This window comes from Tachypleus tridentatus, chromosome 6, assembly GCF_004210375.1.
Source record: "Tachypleus tridentatus isolate NWPU-2018 chromosome 6, ASM421037v1, whole genome shotgun sequence".
NCBI classification, from domain to species: domain Eukaryota; kingdom Metazoa; phylum Arthropoda; class Merostomata; order Xiphosura; family Limulidae; genus Tachypleus; species Tachypleus tridentatus.
Genome location: NC_134830.1, coordinates 102,912,354 through 102,921,708, shown reverse-complemented (window position 1 = coordinate 102,921,708; position 9,355 = coordinate 102,912,354). Strand labels below are relative to the sequence as shown.

General features: G+C 30.8%; 1 long non-coding RNA gene across 2 annotated transcripts in view; it reads left to right on the top strand.

The window, feature by feature from the left end:
• The first annotated feature begins 232 nt into the window (after window positions 1-232).
• The window catches only part of LOC143254622 (uncharacterized), a 51,039-nt gene continuing 41,916 nt past the window's right edge, over window positions 233-9,355 (top strand). For both annotated transcript variants that reach the window (XR_013030283.1, XR_013030282.1), the window contains exon 1: window positions 233-477. This is a non-coding gene — a long non-coding RNA (uncharacterized LOC143254622). The remainder of the gene's footprint in view (window positions 478-9,355) is intronic.

Sequence of the window (9,355 nt, the reverse complement as noted above, 5' to 3'; positions counted from 1 at the left end):
CATCACTTCCAAGAATTTATTTCAGATGAAATAATGGTATTTTTTATCAGTGATATTATTTTGCATTCAAAATTTTACTGAACTATTATTTTATAAATTTATGTCAATAAATTGAGAATCAAATTGTAGATTATAATTCAGATTCTAATATGACATAATGAATTTCTTAATTTAAAACTAATTATTTAATGAGTCATGTGGTATGTTGTATTCAGCACTGTTTATAGTTTCGTACAAATTAGGGACTAAAATTGTAATATTAACAAGCTAGAATATAAATAAGAGCCTCATATTTTTTTATTTTGCAAAGATATGAATCAAACACAGTGGTTCCGTTCACCTTTTTCCATTTTTGAAAAAGGTCAGTTATATACAATATATGACATGTGAATAACCAATCGACAGCTTAGAATGTCCCCTAGCGATTTTAATATGTGAAAAGGTTACCACGTTCTATCGAATGAAGATTTCAAGAAGGTAGGTTGTATCTTTAGTCTGCTCGAAGTTTCATATTTTTTAAAATCTAAGTATGTCTTAGCTACAAAGCTTAATAAATTATAATGGAGTTCTGTGGTCTTAATGTAGTTATTTATTATTTGTTGGTTATTCAACTGCACATACAAAACCTAAAAAAGTTGTTTACTATACTTCAAGTGAGAAATTTTAAAAGGCTTAGTAATCTATGTCCAGCACTAGTTCGTAGTAAGAAGAGATAATTGTTTGCTTTACTTCTTTACTTGTTGTTCTATATTTTAATAAAAACAAGTTGAGTGAAATGTAGCTGCATATTACAAAATACTAGTCCTCTAAAACACATCCGAGACAGGGAAGACAAAAAGCCAGTTTTATATTGAATGAAACTTTGTAGAATGGACGGCAACTGCCTGTTGTGAAGGTACAAGTATAGAGGACGACGTTTCGAAAGTCTTCCGCCTTTCGTCTTCAGTTTTATATTATTGGATACATAACATCAGTGCAAGTTATGTAAAGTCAGATAGGCATTACTGGAAGGTCAATGTAATAAAAATGATATATATACATATATATATAGCATTATGAGACTTAAGCTACTTTAGCTAAATATTTATATTTTCGTGTTATAATATGTAGTCATTATAGCACAAAAAAGCATAATTTATATTATTTTATGATGGTTACCAGGTTGCTTAAGTGACAGACCTCACATATTTGAGGTTTCTGGGACGACGAATAGTTTTTAATCATAACATGAAGTTACTTTGCATTCAAATTAAACAGACTCGATATTTTCACAAAAACGTCTTTAGTAAAAATATTTCATTAAAAATCTGATTTTTCTACAAAAACTTGTAATCTTTAATAAAAATCTACCAAATTTTGTGAAGATATAAATGTATAACAAATTATAGTGCAAATGTGTAGACGAACGCATAAATATTGTACCGAAACCATAACGACAGGGGTAATTACTATATAAGTAGAAATGAAAGACCTTAATTGTACGCTTTCTGATTTTTCGCTCATACAAATGGCTAATTGATTTAACAACATATGGTAGTGTTCTCCTTTATTCATCTTTTGTTTCCTTTACAGAGTTTTTGCTTGTTGATTAGAAAGAGTATATTTGATGAAAAAGTCCATCACAGCCATAGTGTATTTATTTCCACTGTTACTCTGTAGCATAAAGACAATCACTTTCACAATAACTCTCTCAAGTGTTGTTGCTATTTATTTTATGAATCTTTTTGCTCACAGTATAGTTCACACGCCAATTTTTCAAAAGGTCCCCAACATCAAGGATCATAGAAGGATTTTATTAATCGTTCTGGTGTCTTCTTAACATCTAAGCGCCTATCGTTGTAACGTTGTGGAGAAGTGTTTCATAACATAGGGACCATGGAAGTATCAACTGTAGTCATTGTTTTTATCCACTTATATCTTACATAACGAGCCATATTGAAAGAATAATGAATCCCATTGTGCTCATTAAATCTTCTTTAACTTATATGGAGGAACTGTTTGCCAAGAGAATTTTTCTACTCAATTTTTGGTAATCTGAATACTTGATTTCAAACTCGTATGGTTTACCTTAACATCTTTCAGTTGAAGATTGGACTACATTAGCTCAACATCATCACTTTTAAGTGTCATGTTTTGAATTATAATTTGTTTACTTTAGGTTTGTTGTTTTTATTATCTTCTGCAATTATTTTTGAATTGTGAAAATTCAAAACCCTTTCAATGCTCATGATCTGTTTAAAGTGTAAACGTTTTTCCATATAGATAAAAGCAGAAATGGCTTAAGACTGAACAACACTTAGTATCTCTTTCTTTTGAGTTGTAAAATACTTCATTTCTACGATATTTACTGCCTTTACTATAGTATCTCCAGTAGGCAATCACATTTTTTTACATATTATATTTGTATTGACATTCCTTTCTCTAAAAAATTGAAAAACTATTAGCATCTGTATGTAAGATGAGTAGATCTTCAAGAGTTAGGTATGCTAAAAGAAATATTAGTAATTCTATCCTTAGTTTGTTGAATACTTGCTTCCCTCTTTTCAAAGCATCGACTTTTTGCCTAACTGACGTATAGGTGTTGTATCTCAAATCAATGTTATGGGATCTTTTATTTGTTTAACCTAAATCATGAGCTCCACAAGAAAAATAATTCAGGTAATATTTGACATTGATAAATTGTAATATGCTTACAACTCCTGTTATACAGCTCTTTATATCTTAAAGAGATAGTTTTCTCTAGCTGTCTTTATATCTACTTTCACACATCTTGTCTCAAAATGACTATTACTGATGTTTTATTAACGTGGAGCCATATAGGTCATTGTGTTCTTGTTCCCAATGATGGAATATTTAACTTTCAGACTCACAAGACTTATACAAACCATTGATTTTTCATGACATGTTAAAGTATTTGGTTGAACTACATCTCAGTCACCAGACATAAATTTATTCCTAATAAGTCCTTGTATGAATACTTCACTTCTTGGTAGTACAATAACTGCCCTCCCTTTTCTTACTGTAAGTTCAACCTGTGGTGTAGTATTTGTCATGTAGCACACAGAGATTTTCTGATCATAGTAACCTTACATCTATATCGCCACATGAAGTCAATTCTCAATATGCACTTTTTCTCGATGTCAATTACCCAAAAGTCTTGAGGTGTAGAGAAGCTTTCTATAGTAAGAGTAATTTCCAACTTTTCTCTTGTTGGAAATGTATATCTACTTGCTGTTTACATCAATCCATTTCCTTTCATAACTGTTGGAGTGAATTTTCTACTTTCATTACCTTACTTGGTAAAACTATTGTAACTAAAGAAACAATGTCAGTTAATATACTACAAGGTTTCCCATCAACAAATCTAGGAATTCGTGGACTAGTTTCTTTAAATAATGAACTTCTTATCTAATTTGATGCAGAATTCTCATTTAATCTCTACACTCGTAGTATAAACTACTACCTATTTTCTCTATGTCTGGTTAGCACTTTGTTCCTTTGATGTAGTTAAACTTTCTCTCTTTGGCTTAATAACAATGTTTGTTGCTTACATCTGACTATAATAGTCATGTTTCCATCTTTTTTACAGTTCCTACTTTATGGTATCTTGACAACATACTGTATTGTAGTTTATATTTCCCATTCTGTTTAATTAGTTGTATAACAAATTCTTTTGCTTTTTCTAAACTGTCATTGAAGGAAATTGTTATTTCAACACAACTTAAACTAATGAGTAAATAACTTCTAGGTAATGCTCTTAGTTGTGTATTTATGACTTTAATGGATTCAAGTTACATCTCCAATGACAAGCTTCCATTTAAGATGTACTTTTACTTTGCTTCAAATTACTCCTTATATTCTCATATTTTATGGCAACTATAAGTTGGACACGTACCAAAAACGAAGAACACGGGCATGGCCAGATGGTTAAGGCACCTGACTCGTAATCCGAGGTCGTGTGTTCGAATCCCCGTCACACCAAACATGCTCGCCCCTTCACCCGTAATAGCGTTATAATGTGACGGTCAATCCCATTATTCGTTGGTAAAAGAGTAGCCCAAGAGTTGGCGGAGGGTAGTGAGGACTAGCTGCCTTCCCTCTAATCTTTCACTGCTATATTAAGGACGGCTAGCGCAGATAGCCCTCGAGTAGCTTTGCGCGAAATTCAAAACAAATCAAAATCGAAGAACATCTGGATAAGATAATTGAGCAAGAGTTTCCAAATTTTCTATAAGTTAGGCTAAGGTATTTTCTTTTTCCTTGCCTAGTTCTGAAATTTTTTTCTACATAGTCTTTCTGGTATATCACTTTGAACCTGTTAAATAAAGCAGTTATTAACGTTTGATAGCTACTGTGGCTCTCAGCTAAAAGGTTACTTAATAGGTACAAAATGTACAGTTTGTTGATCACTATTCCTTTCGACCATAAAAGCCAGGAAGTTAGGGAATCAAATGCTATACAGGCTTCCTAGTGTTATACCAACAGAAGGGAATGTGTCTCTCTGAGTTTATGCCTAGAAAATTAAAAATAGGAGTTATAAGAAGGGTGATAGGGCAGTACAGGTAAAAAGGAAAGACTATATTCATCACGCAGGAAAAATCCTATACCGTATCCAAGGAAGTTGCTATGATAGTACTTGAGAAAAATGAAGGTGCCATAACTGTATGTCAGACTAATTCAGTATATGTATGAAGAAATGGAAAAACAAATTTAAAAAGTGTGGTAGAATAAAGACTCAAAGAGATTCCAAGTGTATATGGGAGTTCATCAAGGATCAGCATTGAGCTTTTACCTTTTTCTAATGGTGCTGGACAAAATATCTAGAGGCATACAAATACAAGTGCCAAAGTGTATGCACGTGATTTTGCGGAGGTAACAAAGGTTAAGTACAAGTAGAAATGAAAATGTGGAGAGAATGTCTAAATAGATTTATGGTTTGTAAATCGTTAGGACAAATTTAGAATATAGTCTAGCAAAATTCAGTAGAGAGAAGGTAAAGAGGATAACAAAGTGCTCCTCAAAATGAGAAGTTTAATAAAAGAGGAGTTGTGTAGGCAGTTGAAGGATTGAGAGAAGAGGTCAAAGAGAGAATGAAAAATATGGATTAAGAGTATAAAAGTTAGTAGAGTAATGTGTGACAGACAGATATCAATAAAGTTGAAAGAGAAGAGTTATGAAGTAGAGATAAGACCAGTCATGCTGTATGTGGCTGAATGTTAGAGTTTAAGAGAGAAGGAGGAAGAGTAGTGGATGATGGACACATGGTAGCAATGCGAATGTTAAGGGGTGTCAAGAAAAGCTGTATCGTGAACAAAATCATTTGAAAGATAGCGAAAATATACCAACTGTGGAGACGATCAGAGAAGCACACCTTCAGTGGTTCGGTGGAAAGAAGAAAAGAGGAATATTTTTGTCAAGAGAGTGATAAATATGACAATGAAAGTAAAATAAACAAGAATAAAACCAAGAAAAGATAGATGTACGTATTGAGAAAGCAAATAAGAAAATGTGACATGAATGTATCTCCGACACAGAATAGAAAGAAATAGAAATATTAGAATAATAAACAAATATTAGGTAGATGGGACAAATGCAGAAAAGAAGAAAAAGAATTTGAGCTATTCTCTCAATGAACAGTTACTACTTTGTTACTCTAGTTTAGTAAATAGATACGATTCAAGGAAAAATAAAACAATGAAACTGAATGAAAGCATTTGTAAAAAGATTGGAGGTTAAAGCCATTAGAATAAATTATTATAATTTTCTGTTGCAATTTACAGTAATTTTATTTCATGTTTTTTAGCTTTTGTTACAGATAATTTCATCACAATTAGTGACCTGGATTCAAAAAAGCCAGAGTCTGAGACAGACTGACTTCATAAATTCACAGGAAAGTCTTTAGTAAAAGTACCTTCTTAAAAACTGATTTGTTGTGTACAGTATATTTTTTTACGTTTGCTAAAGGTTTGCCAAATTGAGTGAACATACACTTAGTAAATTCAAACTGTTATATTTCCAATACCTGAACGGTTTATAGTGCAGAGACCCTACAAAGTATCAGTTAAGCACAGGTTAACACTAAAAGTAGTGTAAAGGATATGCTTTATACAGTTCCAGTTTTGTTAGTTCTGAAAAAAAACAACAGTAATTTAACATGTTATTTTGGGTTTAGAGAGTTGAATCAGGTAACTGTCAAGGATACACATTCAATATCAAACATACAATATACCTTGCGTAGATTAGACCAGAGTAAGTACTTTTCGTTAATTGAATTGTAAAGTGGGTATTAATAACTTGAGACTGAAGGAAAGGATAAAGATAACACAACATTTATTCTACCATGAGAAAGATAACAGTTCAACAGAATGCCTTGTAATTGTAATGCTCCTTCAACATTTCAGAAAGTAATGGATGTAGTATTGTCAAAAGTACAATACTCTGATTCTTTTGTTGTTTAGATGATATAATAGATTTTGCAGTACGTTTTAGAGAACAGTGGAAAGAAAAAATATATATTTCACAGATTTCATATTAATTTCTGAGAAAAGATAAAGGATATGCTTTATAGTAGGATGTAAAACCTGATATAAAAAATGAAAAGTATGTAATAACTATCTATTTCCAAATACTATAAAAGGCATCAATGCATGTATATGTTTTGTAGGATTCTATAAAAGATATGTTTTCCATATTAGAATAATTGCTCGATCATTACAGAGTTAACAAAGAAAGACAGTTTTCAGTCTATATAAGAGACGCAAAGTATTTGGAAAGTAAAGAGGTGCACTATTAAAAGCACCAACTTTGAGTTCTTCTGATATTGATAAACAATTCATTTTGGGCATTCCTATCTTATTTAGATAAAAATGGGAAGGAGCACCTCATAGAATGTCAGTTAGGAAAGGCCAAAATAAATTACTCAGTGACAGAGTAGAAATGTTTATCAAAAGTGCATTGCATCAAGATATTCTACTAATATTGATATCACAGGAAATTTACAATTATTGCATGTCATGTACCCTTATTGTAGTAAATTATATTAAAATATTTATTATATAGGGTAGCAAGATGACTAACTGTATTTCTAGTAATTTAAATATATACTGTTTATTACAAGTGACTGTCCTTTATAGTGCTCTTTACAAATTAGTAGTAGTAATTTAACTGTAATAGTAAGTGATGTTTTTGTTTGGAATTTTCTAGTAGATACAAAGAAAGATGTACTTGGTTTTATTTTATCTTTGAATTTACCAGTTTATCATTGGTACTATTTTTACCTTGTTATTTTACTATTTTAATCTTTCTGTATTTATTTAGTTTTGTTATCACAACCTTTCTGTACTTCACTGATGTCTTTCTGAAATTTCTCAGTATTATTGTAATCCCTCTGTGCATTTTCATTAACTATGTTGGTTTTGACATCAATTAATTTTTTCGTCTTTAATTCTTCTTTAATATTACATTCCTTTCGTTTAATTATTTTCATAAATTCCCATGTTTAAAGTTAAAGCTTAATCAAAAGCTCAGTTTCATTTAAGTCATAACAATTATACTTCCAAAACCAATGTTATAACAAATTATATTGTTAGGTAGGTTCATTTGGATTGTTTGGTAAATATAACATCAAATCCAGTCTACGAAATGAAAACAAATGAACTTATTTATTTAATAACGTTTCCTACAGGTTGGAGTTATGTTTGGTAAAACATATGACTTACAACAGTACACTTCAAGCATAAATATAAATCTAAACATATGTGAAATAAAATAAAATATTTTCTTATAGAGAGGACACTGATCAATTTATTAGTGTTTTTGATGAAGCAGAGAACTTACGTGACTTCTTATCATGCCATTCAAACAGAAACCCTCTCTAATGTTTGAAAAAAACGTAAAGGAGTGTTTCACCTTCCTATGATATCCAAAATAATGGCATTTCCCATATGAAATGACTTTTGTGAAATATTTAAATTCCTTCAGAAAATTACTTTACCATCTCTTAATTACGTTTAATTACAGTTATGTTTATAAAGCGTGGAGCAATGTAACAAGACTTAAGATGTTCCATCACTAATTCAGATTAACTGATTTTTAAGCAATTTATAAAGGCTTAATATGTGTTGTCATTAATTCCGATTAATTCAAAAGCTGTTTGTAAAAAAACAGAATTGTGACTTTATAAGAAGATTTCGCTTCTGAATAAGAATAGTTCACCCATTCAAGACATACCTGATTTTAGGCATAATAACAGCCAATTTATCATAAACATACTTTAAAACAATGTGGCGTTATGATTAATAAACGTTTCACTAGACTAAATCTTGTGAATTTTCCTATTGATTTCATTGTGGACATTAAGGAAGCACCAATAGATACGTTAGTATTATAAAAAAAAAATGTATATAGAGTACTTTTCCCTCTTGAGATCGTGTAAAGAAAGATCTGCGTTAAACAGAAACATAAATAAATACTTAAAGCAAATGAGTACTTGATTTGAACTTCTACTCGAGTTGAAAGTAAACTTTCTAGACAATATTAGCCATCTTGATTCGTGTGAATAGAGATACTATTTCGAAGCCCTTCCCTTGCAAAACGTGCAGACAATAAAATCTAAAATAAAAAGAGCTGTACAAGAAATAATAGTGTGAGTTTGTATGTTTTATAAATATTGAAACAATTATCTAACTTTAATTTATTTCCAAATACTCTGAGGTTCTACTTCACCAGGTTTGTTTGTTTTTTACCGCTTAAACACGTTTCACAGTTTCTATTACTTCCTGGATTTATTTTTAATTATGGATACAAAATTCCGATACAAGCAAAATTATTTAACCATCCAAACTTTAGCTAGTCTAAAGAGACTAACTCTGTAGAACTAAGTTTTAATTTCATTTTAATATCAATGTTATATTAGAAAGTGGGATTTAAAGTTTTTTTTCTGTTTTCGATTACTCTATTCGCTTATTAAGTTAAACCATCATTGTGATTACAATCATTAGAGTTTTACTGTTATTAGTTTGAGTGTTTTATAAAAATGTATTTTATACTATTTTTTTAAAGAGAAGAGAATTTTGATAACATTTGCCTTTAGCACAAATGTTCCATAGTTTATCATTGAAATTTGTACAATACAAGAAAGAAGACTACACTTCGTCATCTCAGTGGAAGTCTGAGAAGTTATAACGCTTTAAAAGCTGGTTTCGAAACTTGTGGTGGGCAAGCATAGATAGTCCACTGTGTACTTTTGTGCTTCTCAACAAACAAATAATTAAGAATCAAGGTCAACAAAGAGAGTTTCGGCTTTTAGCGATCAACTAAACTGTATACAAATAAGAATTATCGAATATCTCGGATT